This window comes from Macaca fascicularis, chromosome 1, assembly GCF_037993035.2.
Source record: "Macaca fascicularis isolate 582-1 chromosome 1, T2T-MFA8v1.1".
NCBI classification, from domain to species: domain Eukaryota; kingdom Metazoa; phylum Chordata; class Mammalia; order Primates; family Cercopithecidae; genus Macaca; species Macaca fascicularis.
Genome location: NC_088375.1, coordinates 60,613,823 through 60,622,500, shown reverse-complemented (window position 1 = coordinate 60,622,500; position 8,678 = coordinate 60,613,823).

Here is an 8,678-nt window from a genome sequence, read left to right as displayed (position 1 = left end):
ATGATATTAGCTCACTGCAACCTCTTCTGCCTAGGTTCAAGCGATTCTCCTGCCTCAGCCTCCCGAATAGCTCGGAATACAGGTGCCCAAACTGCTGGCATTACAGGCATGAGCCACTGCACCTGGCTGAGATTTTGTTCTTCTTATGCAGTTCAGTGAGTTCTAGATAAAATGGAAACATTAGAGACTCATTTGACACTGAGGAAAAAAATGTGAAAAAGGCTTTTTAAAAACCAAACTTCCGGCCGGGTGTGGTGGCTCACGTCTGTAATCCCAGCACTTCAGGAGGTCAAAGTGGGTGGATCACTTGAAGTCAGGAGTTTGAGACCAGCCTGGCCAACATGGTGAAACCACATCACTACTAAAAATACAAAAATTAGCCGGACATGGTGGTGCATACCTGTAATCCCAGCTACTCAGGAGGCTGAGGCAGGAGAATTGCTTAAGCCTGGGAGATGGAGGTTCCAGTGAGCCATGATCACACCACTGCATTCCAGCCTGGGCAACAGAGTGAGACTCCATCTCAAAAACAACAACAACAAACAAACAAACAAACAAAAACCCCCAAAAATCCAAACTTCCCTAAAGATTTTAACAACAATTTTGGTCCACAGCTCTCCTTGGATAACTTGATGGATGTCTGGGTTATATCCATTTAAGAAAAGTTTATGATATGGAAAAACATGTTTCTAGAATTGTGGAATGGTTTTCTCTACAAACTGTTTCTTAAGTTTTCAGATTCACAGACAGGTGAGTGCCCTTTGTGTTCCTTCCCTTCCCTGTGTTGTTCCTTTTCCTGCTGAGCCTTCTGAGCCCCAGGAGTCATGGGATGCTCATGTTCTTTTATATTCACTGAGAACTGGGAGTCAGAGGCCCGTGCCCAGGGTTGTTGGATAAATTGAGGTTCAGAGACATATTTGCCAGCACCTACTAGTTCTCAGTCCCCCTTGTCCCCTTTGTCGGTTGCATATTTGCTGTCTATGCCTCACTAGTGACACACGCCACCCTCGGCTTGTATGCCCTAAACTTACACCTGTCATTTTCCTTCTCGTCTTGATGGTTTTCATTCTTTGGGTTGTTTAATTCAGCATCTCTCTGGGCGGCATTGGAGGGCAAAAGCCTCCTGGGAACTAGTCTTATTGAGAAAAAGAATAATGTTGTCTAATTCAGAAGCTATCTAAGGGTCGATTCAAATTATGGACTTGGAAATGGTTACTTGGACCAGACACGGTGGCTCACGCCTGTAATCCAGCACTTTGGAAGGCTGAGGCGGGCAGATCACCTGAGGTTGGGAGTTCGAGACCAGCTTGACCAACGTGGAGAAACCCCCCCTCTACTAAAAATACAAAATTAGCCGTGCATGGTGGCGCATACCTGCAATCCCAGCTACTCAGGAGTCTGAGGCAGGAGAATCACTTGAACCCAGGAGGCGGAGGTTGTGGTGAGCCGAAATCATGCCATTGCACTCCAGCTTGGGGAACGAGCAAAACTCCATCTCAAAAAAAAAAAAAAAAAGGTTATTTATGGCTGGGCACAGTGGCTCATGCCTGTAATCTCAATACTTTTGGGAGGCCGAGGCAGGACGATCACCTGAGGTCACAAGTTCGAGACCAGCCTGGTCAACATAGTGAAACGCTGTCCCTACTAAAAACACAACAATTAGCTGAGTGTGGTGGCAGCCCCTCTAATCCCAGCTACTCAGGAGGCTGAGGCAGGAGAATCGCTTGAACCCAGGAGGCAGAGGTTGCAGTGAGCCAAGACCACACCACTGCACTCCAGCCTGGGCAACAGAGCAAGACTCCATCTTGGAAAAAAAAAAGCTGGGCGTAGTGGCTCACGCCTGTAATTCCAGCACTTTGGGAGGCCCAGGTGGACGGATCACCTGAGGCTGGGAGTTCAAGACCAGTCTGACCAACATGGAGAAACCCATCTCTACTAAAAATATAAAATTAGCCGGGCGTGGTAGCACATGCCTGTAATCCCAGCTACTAAGGAGGCTGAGGCAGGAGAATCGCTTGAACCTAGGAGGTTGCGGTGACCCAAGATCACGCCATTGCACTCCAGCCTGGGCAACAAGAGCGAAACACCATCTCAAGAAAAGAAAATGGTTACTTATGAAAAAAAGGTAGAAAGAAACCAGTAGGTAGGGGAGAGAGATACTGCCCAAGAAGAAAGTTTTGGAAACGAAGATGTATTTTTGGTAAGGCAAGTTATAAAGAGGATGATTTTATGTAAAAAAAAAAAAAAAAAAAAAAAAAAAAAAAAAAAAGTGGCCAAGCACAGTGGCTCACACCTATAATCCCAGCACTTTGGGAGGCCAAGGCAGGGAGATCACCTGAGGTCAGGAGTTCAAGACCAGCCTGGCCAACATGGTGAAACCCCATCTCTATTAAAAATATAAAACTCAGCCAGGAGTGGTGGCAGGTGCCTGTAATCCAAGCCACTCAAGAGGCTGAGGCAGGAGAATAGCTTGAACCCGGGAGGCAGAGGTCGCAGTGAGTTGAGATCGTGCCATTGCACTCCAGCCTGGGCGACAGAGTGAGAAACTCTGTCAAAAAAGAAAAAAAAAGCTTTAACCCTTTAAATCTCAGTTACAAAAACATCTCAGGATACAAAATCAATGTGCGAAAATCACAAGCATTTCTACACACTAATAACAGACAAATAGCCAAATCATGAGTGAACTCCCATTCACAATTGCTACAAAGAGAATAAAATACCTTGGAGTCCAACTTACAAGGGATGTGAAGGACCTCTTCAAGGAGAACTACAAACCACTGCTCAACGAAATAAAAGAGGACACAAACAAATGGAAGAACATTCCATGCTCATGGATAAGAAGAATCAATATCGTGAAAATGGCCCTACTGCCCAAGGTGATTTATAGATTCAGTGCCATCCCCATCAAGCTACCAATGACTTTCTTCACAGAATTGGAAAAAACTACTTTAAAGTTCATATGGAACCAAAAAAGAGCCTGCATTGCCAAGACAATCCTAGGCCAAAAGAACAAAGCTGGAGGCATCACGCTACCTGACTTCAAACTATACTACAAGGCTACAGTAACCAAAACAGCATGATACTGGTATCAAAACAGAGATATAGACCAATGGAACAGAACAGAGTCCTCAGAAATAATACTACACATCTACAACCATCTGATCTTTGACAAACCTGACAAAAACAAGAAATGGGGAAAGGATTCCCTATTTAATAAATGGTGCTGGGAAAACTGGCTAGCCATAAGTAGAAAGCTGAAACTGGATCCCTTCCTTACACATTATACAAAAATTAATTCAAGATGGATTAAAGACTTAAATGTTAGACCTAGCTGGGCGCGGTGGCTCAAGCCTGTAATCCCAGCACTTTGGGAGGCTGAGGCAGGCGGATCACAAAGAGAATTTTTAAAATACCCTGAAAACAGCTGGGCGCAGTAGCTCACGCCTGTAATCCCAGCACTTTGGGAGACCAAGGTGGGCGGATCATGAGGTCAGGAGATCGAGACCATCCTGGTTAACATGGTGAAACCCCATCTCTACTAAAAATACAAAAAATTAGCCGGGCGTGGTGGCGGGCGCCTGTAGTCCCAGCTACTTGGGAGGCTGAGGCAGGAGAATGGCGTGAACCCAGGAGGCAGAGCTTACAGTGAGCCGAGATCGTGACACTGCACTCCAGCCTAGGCGACAGAGCGAGACTCTGTCTCAAAAAAAAAAAAAAAAAAAAAAAAAAAATTCCCTGAAAAACTAGTTCAGGTTATGATGGGAAACTGGGGGTCAGACACACCTCACTATACATTTCCCCTCTTGCGATTCAGACACAACTGACAAGCATTCACATTAAAATAGAGATCATAAGAATTACAGAACACATTATTTATGGCAATAAGATACCAAATTATAAAGAGGATCTATGACTGGGCGTGGGGTTAAGTCTTCACCGCAATGTAAATAGAGTCATGTGTTACATGCATGTTTGTTCAATATATCTGTGTCAGGCAGGCCACTGCCATCAATATTCATAGCTCCCCTGTTCAACTAGGAGACTTAATCTTATTAAAAACTTGGAAAGAAGGCTGGGTACAGTGGCTTACGCCTGTAATCCTAGCACTTTGGGAGGCTGAGGTGGGTGGATCACCTGAGGTCAGGAGTTCAAGACCAGCCTGGCCAACATGGCAAAACCCCATCTCTACTAAAAATACAAAAATTAGCCAGGTGTGATGGTGAGTGCCTGTAATCCCAGCTACTTGGGAGGCTGAGGCAGGAGAATCACTTGCACTGGGAGATGGAGGTGGCAGTGAAATGAGATCATGCCACTGCACTCCAGCCTGGGCGACAGAGGAAGACTCTGTCAAAACAAAAACAAACAAAAAAACACCTTGGAAAGGAGGATCACCCCAAAATCAATTGCAACCAAAATGAAGGGGCCCTTTCTGGGGAGTATTGTTAAGCTCAGCACCCCCACTGCTGTAGAGCTTTGGGATCTCACTAGCTGAGTATGCCTGGTCCAAGATTAAACCTGTTTTTTACGAGTCCCCACAGGCACCTGAGAAAGACACCACAACCTACACTTGTGAACCCCTAGAAGACCTAAAGCTGTTGTTTTGCAAAGAAAGAGATAAGTAACATCTTCAGTCCCTCCTACAGGTACTCAACCTTCTTAACAACTCCCCTCCCATACAGGTTTGCACCCCCAACGGATACCTGTGGCTATGTGGTCACCCATTCAACCAGCCTATAAATAACTTGTCTCTCATTTGGGATCACGGAACCCATGGATACCAGTGTATTGATAATGTTTGGTTCGGGGGTCAATGTGTAATAGGACCAGCAAAGCTCTTTAATATATAATTACATAACATCACTTACCTGAGAGCTAAGCAGGCAATTGGCCTTATATTGGCTGGGGCTGGGGCTGCCAATGGCTTATTGGCCCTACAGGGAAAATTTGCGTATTCCAAGGCAACTCTTCAAAACTTTACTTCATTTTACAGACTGTCTTATAAAATGGGGGAGGCTTTAGATACATCAAAACTCTTCCTTGATTCCTTAGCAAATACAGCAATGGATAATAGATTTGCACTAGATTACTTACTGGTTGAACAAGGGGGAGTATGTACTATAATCAGTAAACCCTGCTGCACTCATGTAAATGCCTCCAGTCAAATAGAAGAAGATATACAGAAAATATATGAACAAACTGCCTGGTTGCATAAATATAACCAAGACACCAATCCCTAGGTCATTACTAGGTAGCTTTATTTTCATCATTGATATGCCCACCTTCAGTTGGATGCAACATTTGAGTTGTTTTGCTGGGGGTAGTGACAGGCAATGAATAGTGACAGGCCGTGTCTTAACTGGTCAACCATTGAAAGTGCCCTTGCGGCCAGGCATGGTGGCTCTTGCCTGTAATCCCAACATTTTTGGAGGCCAACGCAGGCAGATCACCTGAGATCAGGAGTTCGAGACCAGCCTGGCCAACATGGTGAAACCCTGTCTCTACTAAAAATACAAAACATCAGGCCGGGCGTGGTGGCTCAAGCCTGTAATCCCAGCACTTTGGGAGGCCGAGACGGGCGGATCAGGAGGTCAGGAGATCGAGACCATCCTGGCTAACACGGTGAAACCCCGTCTCTACTAAAAAAAAATACAAAAAACTAGCCGGGCGAGGTGGCGGGCGCCTGTAGTCCCAGCTACTCGGGAGGCTGAGGCAGGAGAATGGCGGGAACCCGGGAGGCGGAGCTTGCAGTGAGCTGAGATCCGGCCACAGCACTCCAGCCTGGGCGACAGAGCGAGACTCTGTCTCAAAAAAAAAAAAAAAAAAAAAATCAGCCAGGTGTGGTGGCAGGCACCTGTAATCCCAGCTACTCGGGAGTCTGAGGCAGAGAACTGCTTGAACCCAGGAGGTGAAGGCTGCAGTGAGCTGAGATCACACCATTGCACTCCAGCCTGGGCGACACAGCAAGAGTCCATCTCAAAAAGATGTTCCCTCCCGAGTCTCACTGTTTTTTTGCCCTTCTTTTTTTTTTTTTTTTTTTTTGGAGACGGAATCTCTCTCTGTGGCCCAGGCTGGAGTGCAATGGCCGGATCTCAGCTCACTGCAAGCTCCACCTCCCGGGTTTACGCCATTCTCCTGCCTCAGCCTCCCAAGTAGCTGGGACTACAGGCGCCGGCCATCTCGCCCGGCTAGTTTTTTGTATTTTTTAGTAGAGACGGGGTTTCACCGTGTTAGCCAGGATGGTCTCGATCTCCTGACCTCGTGATTCGCCCGTCTCGGCCTCCCAAAGTGCTGAGATTACAGGCTTGAGCCACCGCGCCCAGCTTTTTTGCCCTTCTTAAGACCTTTGATAGCTGTCTGGTTATTACCAATCTTAGCCCCTTACTTGTTTAACTCCTAGTGAAGTTTGTGTCTTCTAGATTACAATTCTACATGATGCTGGCATAAGGCTTCCAGCCCATCCCATTTTCTGACCCAGGAAATAAAGACACCCTGCCTTTGGGCCCATAGATGGGGCATCCAGAGAATTTTTACTTCTCCAATCTTATGCCCATAAAATCAGCAAGAAGAAGTTACAGAAGAATGACCTTCGTACCTCATCTCTCCTTAAGATTAAGAGATCTCTTGTAAATCGAGGATTATGTTAGGGAAACAGGAGCATAGGAGAGCCAGGGTGATGCCATTTTAACAAATCAACTCCATCTAGGGGCTGGGCCCGGTGGCTCGTGCCTATAATCCCAGCACTTTGGGAGGCCGAGGCAGGCGGATCATGAGGTCAGGAGATCGAGACCATCCTGGCTAACACAGTGAAACCGTCTCCACTAAAAATACAAAAAATTATCTGGGCGTGGTGGCGGGCACCTGTAGTCCCAGCTACTTGGGAGGCTGAGGCAGGAGAATGGTGTGAACCCGGGAGGCGGAGCTTGCAGTGAGCCAAGATCACACCACTACACTCCAGCCGGGGCGACAGAGCAAGACTCCGTCTCAAAAAACAAACAAACAAACAAAAAAATCAACTCCATCTAAAACCAGCAAGGCACATTCCTTGCCAGTCACCACCCGTGGCCATAAGATGTTTAGGCTAAGGAATCAGTTTAGTAATGCCTGTGAGGACAAACTCCTATGACAGCAGAATGTCCAGATGTCCTGCTATTGAGTAACAATATATGCTTTTAAGATAGTTATAATCATGCTTTGAGGTACTTACACACTCAAATGCCAAGGATAACTTTCTTTCAATCAACAAACTTCTAAATTGTCATGCTGTCAGCCCACCAGCACGTAGACACAACTTAGCTTTAACATAGGTAAGACCCCTACATAAGAAGAGTTTAAAACAGGGATGGCACGTTCCTCCTCTTGCTTTCTGAGGACGCCTTACTCTGTAACTGAGTAGCTTTCAATAAACTACCTCTTACTGTGCACTCTGTGACTCGCCTTGAAATCCTTCCTGCATGAGATCCAAGAACCCTCTCTTGGGGTCTGGATTGGACCCCTTTTTCCAGCAACAATGAGACTCTCTGAATTTTGGAATATTTTAAATTCCTGAAGAGGTGTATGAAAATGGTGTGCCTGTAATGGCAAAGGAGTTAAGTAGGGTGATGTAGAGTAGAGGAGGAGGAAAAGTTCGAAATAAAACTCTAAGCTAGAAGGCAGTCTGGATAACAGAAATAACTCCAAATAGCTTATAAGAGGATTAGTTTTAATCAGTTTGATTAAAGAAGTATACTGCCAATGGCAGGGGTGGGGGATTGTGTAACTTCCATAAATAACACTGAATGTCACTGTTTCAAATGTATTTATAATCCCTGGGTTAAAGTCAAGTCAGGAATGGAAAGACATTTTTAACTGGCTGGCTCTACCAGCAGGTAGAATGAGTGCTTCATGAGGTGAGGCAAGCAAGAGATGATAGTGTTGAGTTTATGATGTTTTGAGTTTATTACTAGGTAGCTTTATTTTAATAATTGATAGGCCTGCCTTCAGTCAAAGGCAACAACTCAAATGCAACATTTGAGTTGTTTGCTAGGGGTAGCGACAGCCAATGAATAGCCGTGTCTTAACTCTTTATATATATGAGGTTTACAAAAAGCACTTATTTGGATGTTTCCCCACATTCTCTCACCTTATCCCCTAACCAGAGGCATCACTTTAGAGCTGGCAGCCTCATGAAGCCCATTAACAAGGGTTGAGACCAAATAATACTTTTCAAACTTTGAAGTTAACCTCTGCACCCTGGATTTAAACCTTCTTTTAAGTTTTTCATTTCAAAACATTTCAGGACAGTTTTGAATGTCATGGCTAGAGTCTTGTGTAAAAATGGGTGCAGGCATCCAGGGGACAGCTGGTCTGATGTCACACTGGCCAATGACAAGGTCTTGCTGAGTTCTGTCAGCAGAAAGTCATATCAGCTGCAGATTTTCCTCAGGTAATTCAAGTCTCCAAGCCTGATTCTATACCAACTGGATGCAATCACCTGTCCACGGGAAGTGGGGATGAATAGGAGATGGTGATGCTTTGGGTTCCTCTGGAATGTGCCTCACGAATAGTAAGGGTAATCACTGGGCGGGGTGGCCAATCATTTGATAAACCAAACACTAATTAACCCTCCCAAAAGGAAAGGCGCTAATTTGTTACACTAAGGTATTTGGAAGTAAAACATCTCAGCTAAGGAAAAGTTTGGA